Source organism: Pygocentrus nattereri, chromosome 12 (genome assembly GCF_015220715.1).
Source record: "Pygocentrus nattereri isolate fPygNat1 chromosome 12, fPygNat1.pri, whole genome shotgun sequence".
Taxonomy (NCBI): Eukaryota; Metazoa; Chordata; class Actinopteri; order Characiformes; family Serrasalmidae; genus Pygocentrus; species Pygocentrus nattereri.
The window spans coordinates 15,731,153-15,737,329 of NC_051222.1; positions in this window are offsets into that span (position 1 = coordinate 15,731,153).

Sequence of the window (6,177 nt, forward strand, 5' to 3'; positions counted from 1 at the left end):
AGTCATGCTGGAACAGGAAGAGGCCATCCCTGAACTGTTCCCACAAAGTTGGGAACATGAAATTTTCTGAAATCTCTTGGTGCTAAAGCATTAAGAGTTCCTTTCACTGGAACTAAGGGGCCGAGCCCAACTCCTGAAAAACAACCCCACACCATAATCCCACCTCCTCCAAACATTACACTTGGCACAATGCAGTCACACAAGTATCGTTCTCCTGGCAACCGCCAAACCCAGACTCGTCCATCAGATTGCCAGACGGAGCTCTCATGAAACTCTCTACGCTGTTCCTGAGCTAAACTGTAGGCCACATGAAGTTTGGAGGTCTGTAGCGATTGACGCGGCAGGAAGTTTGTGACCTCTGTGCGCTATGCGCCTCAGCATCCGCTGACCCCGCTCTGTCAATTTACGTGGCCGACCACTTCGTGACTGAGTTGCTGTCATTCCCAATCACTTCCACTTTTTTATAATACCACTGACAGTTAACTGCGGAATGTTTAGTAGCAAGGAAATTTCACAACTTGTTGCATTGGTGGCATCCTATTGCTGGAATTCACTGAGCTCCTGAGAGTGACCCATTCTTTCACTAATGTTTGCAGAAGCAGTCTGCAGGCCTAGGGGCCATGGAAGTGATTCGAACACCTGAGTTATTTGATTTGGATGGTGAGTGAATACTTTCGGCAATATAGTCAAAAAAAAAAAAATATATATATATATATATAGGTCAGACCCCCTTTTGCCTTCAGAGCTGCCTTAATTCTTTGTGCCATATTTTCAACAAGCTGTTGGAAACATTACTGGTCCATATTGACATGATAGCATCACGCAGTTGCTGCAGATTTGTCGGCTGCACATCTATGATGCGAATCTCCCGTTCCACCACATCCCAAAGGTGCTCTATTGGACTGAGATCTGGTGACCGTGGAGGCCAGTGGAGTACAATGAACATTGTCATGTTCAAGAAACCAGTTTGAGATGATATGAGCTTTGTGACATGGTGCATTATCCTGCTGGAAGTAGCCATCAGAAGATGGTACACTGTGGTCATAAAGGGATGGACATGGTCAGCAACAATACTCTGGTAGGCTGCGGCATTTAAACAATGCTCAGTTGGTACTAAGGGGCCCAAAGTGTGCCAAGAAAATATCCCCCACACCATTAAACCACCACCACCAGCCTGAACTGTTGATACAACACAGGATGGATCCATGCTTTCATGTTGTTTACACCAAATTCTGACCCGACCGAATGTTGCAGCTGAAATCGAGACTCGTCAGACCAGGCAACATTTTTCCAATCTTCTATTGTCCAATTTCGGTGAGCCTGTGCGAATTATAGTCTCAGTTTCCTGTTCTTAGCTGACAGGAGTGGCACTCGGTGTGGTCTTCTGCTGCTGTAGCCCATCTCCTTCAAGGTTCAACATGTTGTGTGCAGATGGTATTCTGCATTCCTTGGTTGTAACAAGTGGTTATTTGAGTTACTGTTGCCTTTCTATCATCTCAAACCAGTCTGCCCATTCTCCTCTGACCTCTCACATCAACAAGGCATTTTCGTCCACACAACTGCCGCTCACTGGATATTTTCTCTTTTTCGGACCGTTCTCTGTAAACCCTAGAGATGGTTGTGTGTGAAAATCCCAGTATATCAGCAGTTTCTGAAATACTGAGACCAGCCCGTCTGGCACCAACAACCACGCCACGTTCAAAGTAACTTAAATCCCCTTTCTTCCCCCATTCTGATGCTCGGTCTGCACTTCAGCAAGTTGTCTTGACCACCTCTACATGCCTAAATGCATTGAGTTACGGCCATGTGATTGGCTGATTAGCCAATCAATAATAATAATCAATAATAAAGTGGCCGTTGAGTGTGTGTGTGTATATATATATATATATATATATATATATATATATATATATATATATAGAGAGAGAGAGAGAGAGAGAGAGAGAGAGAGAGAGGGTTTAAATGATTTGCACATCATTGCATTTTGCTTTTATTAACACTTTGGAAATTGAGTTCATACTGACTATGGACCTACCTTGTTAAGTCAGACACCACAGCTCCTCTGTTGCTGTGCAGTTTGTGTTGGTCATTTTCTAGTGCTTTATCAGTGCTCACAGGATGCTGTTGGTTTAATATTTTTGGTTGGTGGACTATTGTCAGTACAGCGGTGACACTGAGGTGTTTAAAACTCCACGGTTGTGTCTGAGCCACTTGAACCAGTGCAACACACAATTACATGCCACCACCACTAGGTGTCAATAAAGTGCTGAGAATGATGCAGCACCCAAATATCTGCTCTGTGGTGGTCCTGACTATTGAAGAACAGGATAAAAGGGAGATGACAGAGTATGCAGAGAAACAGATATCCAACAGATATACAGTCTGTAATTGTAGAACTACAATTTGGTAAGTGCTGAGCTGATAATAAGGACAATTAGAAGTGTTCTTGATAAAAAGTAAGATAGATAGATACAACACCAATTCCAATGAAGTTGGGATATTGTGTAAAACATAAATAAAAACTGAATACAATGATTTGCAAATCCTTTTCACCCTATATTCTACTGAATACACTACAAAGACAAGATATTTAATGTTCAAACAGCTAAACTTTATTGTTTTTTGCAAATATTCACTCATTTGAATTTGATGCCTGCAACATGTTCCAAAGAAGTTGGGACAGGGGCGTGTTTACCACTGTGTTACATCACCTTTCCTTTTAACAGCACTCAATAAGTGTTTGGGAACTGAGGACACTAATTGTTGAAGCTTTATAGGTGGAATTCTTTCCCATTCTTGTTTGATGTACAACTTCAGTTGCTCAACAGTCCGGGGTCTCCGTTGTCGTGTTTTGTGCTTCATAATGCACCACACATTTTCAATGGGAGACAGGTCTGGACTGCAGGCAGGCCAGTCTAGTACCCGCACTCTTTTACTATGAAGCCACGCTGTTGTAACACGTGCAGAATGTGGCTTGGCATTGTCTTGCTGGACGTCCCTGAAAAAGACGTTGCTTGGATGGCAGCATATGTTGCTCCAAAACCTGTATGTACCTTTCAGCATTAATGGGGCCTTCACAGATGTGCAAGTTACCCATGCCATGGGCACTAACACACCCCCACACCATCAGAGACGCTGGCTTTTGAACTTTGCGCTGATAACAATCCGGACAGTCCTTTTCCTCTTTGGCCCGGAGGACACGACGTCCATGATTTCCAAAACCAATTTGAATGTGGACTCGTCAGACCACAGGACACTTTTCCACTTTGCGTCAGTCCATCTCAGATGAGCTCGGGCCCAGAGAAGCCGGCGGCGTTTCTGGGTGTTGTTGATATCTGGCTTTCACTTTGCATGGCAGAGTTTTAACTTGCACTTGTAGATGGAGCGACGAACTGTGTTCACTGACAGTGGTTTTCTGAAGTGTTCCTGAGCCCATGTGGGAATATCCGTTACAGAATGACGTCGGTTTTTAATGCAGTGCCGCCTGAGGGACTGAAGGTCACGGGTTTTCTGCCTTGCTGCTTACTTGCAGAGATTTCTCCAGATTCTCTGAATCTTTTGATGACCCCTAAATTCCCTACAATTACATATTGAGAAAAGTTGTTTTTAAACTGTTGGACTGTTTGTTCATGCAGTTGTTCACAAACTGGTGAACCTCGCCCCATCCTTGCTTGTCAATGACTGAGCCTTTCACTGATGCTCCCTTTATACCCAATCATGACACCCACCTGTTTCCAATTAACCTGTTCACCTGTGGAATGTTCCAAACAGGTGTTTTTTGAGCATTCCTCAACTTCCCCAGTCTTTTGTTGCTCCTGTCCCAACTTCTTTGGAACGTGTTGCAGGCATCAATTTCAAAATGAGTGAATATTTGCAAAAAAACAATAAAGTTTATCTGTTTGAACATTAAATATCTTGTCTTTGTAGTGTATTCAATTGAATATAGGTTGAAAAGGATTTGCAAATCATCATATTCTGTTTTTATTTATGTTTTACACAGCGTCCCAACTTCATTGGAATTGGGGTTGTAGATAGATAGACAGACAGACAGACAGACAGACAGATGTGTGTGTTTATCTATGTGTTTATATATGGGAGCCTTTGTCTAGTGCAAAGACTGTCCCTACTGTCCCTGTCAGATAGCCAGAAAGTGAAGTGGGATTCGTCACTCCAGAGAACTTAGATGCGCTCTTTTCACAGTAATTGCACTCAGAGGGGCAGAACTAGCAGGCAGAAATTTTAACTGACTTGTGACAGAGGTGGCATCCTCTGATATCGCTACGTTTAAAGTCACTAAGCTCTTCAGTATGACCTATTCTACTGCTGGTGTTTACCATGGAGATGACATCGTGATGTGCTTGATTTCATACACCTGTTACTGTTAGCTGAACTCAATAATTAGGACGGGTGACCACATACTTTTGACCATATAGTCTAGAAGAGTAAAAGTAACATTATGCCCATGTGAATGCTGGGTATAATGCATGTAATAAATTGTGAGGTTTTGCTGTAAGCTACCAGCAGTGATACACAATATGTGATCATTAATCATTATTTTGTAGTGACTTTTTTAAGACAGTTGAGCAAATGGACTTGCATGTCAAAACAAATTTTCATATTCTCACAAAAATAAAATGAATCATAAGTAATTAGGAACATGTTTTTGAAGACAACTTGTGCATTATTTTGACAAATGTATGTCAGCATGTGACTATAATTTCAGCAACAGATGAGCTATTGTATCTAAATGTACTTCTACAAGGTGGACCAGTAAGCTACCATGTCAGTGTCACTGCAGTACTGAGTACTGGCTGCCACCCAAATAATGTGGATCTCTGTGGTCGTTTTGTGGGGATCCGGCTTTTGACATGATAAAAGGGGGCTGGCAAAGTATGCAGAAAAACAGATGAACTGCAGTCTGTAATTGTAGAACTACAAAGTGCACCTATTTGGTAAGTGGAGCTGATAAAATGTAGTGTAGATATTAGGTGGTGAACTTAAGGAACACTTGTCTTGTTAACAGTAATAAACTTCAAGTGGAAAAGCCGACTATGAAGACATTTATGAAGAGAAACATGGCCATCTGTTGGTAACAGACAGCAATGACACGCAGTGATGATCAGTTTGTTAACTAGTAATACACCTTCCAGCTTGGAGCCTTGCGCACTGATATATTTGGAACCTTATATATTTGGAATGCTTTCAAAAATCAAGGTGCCACACGGTTCCTTGTGCAATTCAATAGAAGAACCACGTTTAGTTCCGTAATAAACCTTTCCATTGACGGTTCTTGGGAGAACCACATTTGTAAATGAGACAAGTGCATGTAAAGAACCTCCACATGATGGAAAGGCTGTTGGAAGAACCCTCAACTTATTGAACTTTTACATTACAGTAAGAAAAATCTTCATGAAGTTCATCACAGTCACTGATCACATTTTCAGAAATGCTTCTTTAAGAAGAAACCAAAAGTGGTTTTCTGTAGCATTGCTCAAACAGCTATGTGGCATCTTTAAAGAAAAAAATGTGTGTGTTTCATATGTTACTTTGAACCTTTAAATCTTTGCCAAGCACCAGCTGGAAAGTCTTTATTTAGGTGGCTGTGAATTAGAGGAAGCAGCACATCAGACGAGTAGTATCAATAGCACATGGTTCATTTCAGAGGAAAGAGGAAAAAAATTACACATAGTGGGTGGAGGAAGTGTATGGCAGAGACGGGGCTACTTTTATTAAGCAGTTTCTTTATGCGTGGTTGTGAATGATGCTCAACTGTGCACATAAAATGCACCAGTAACGTGAGAAAGAGACAAATAAGTTTTAACAACATGATAAAATCACAGACAGGATACCACACCTGTGATGGCGTTCTCAGTTTTGTGGTCCCCTTGCACATTAACTGCTAATGATAAACATCCGAGTGAGTATGCAGAATTGATTTGAAAGAAAAGCTTTGCAGAAAGACCTCCGGTACTTTGCAGTGAATCAGAGCTCAGCTAACTGAGCCTTTCTGAGTTTCTGCGTTTTTACGAGAATATATTTTCCTCATGGGGATCAGCAATTTCTCTTATACACACACAAACAATAGGAAATTACCCAAAAAAACAAACAAAAAAAAAAAAGCAAACTGTGCAAAAGTCTTAGCCATTTGAGTAAATATGCAAAGCCTTTTTTAACTGA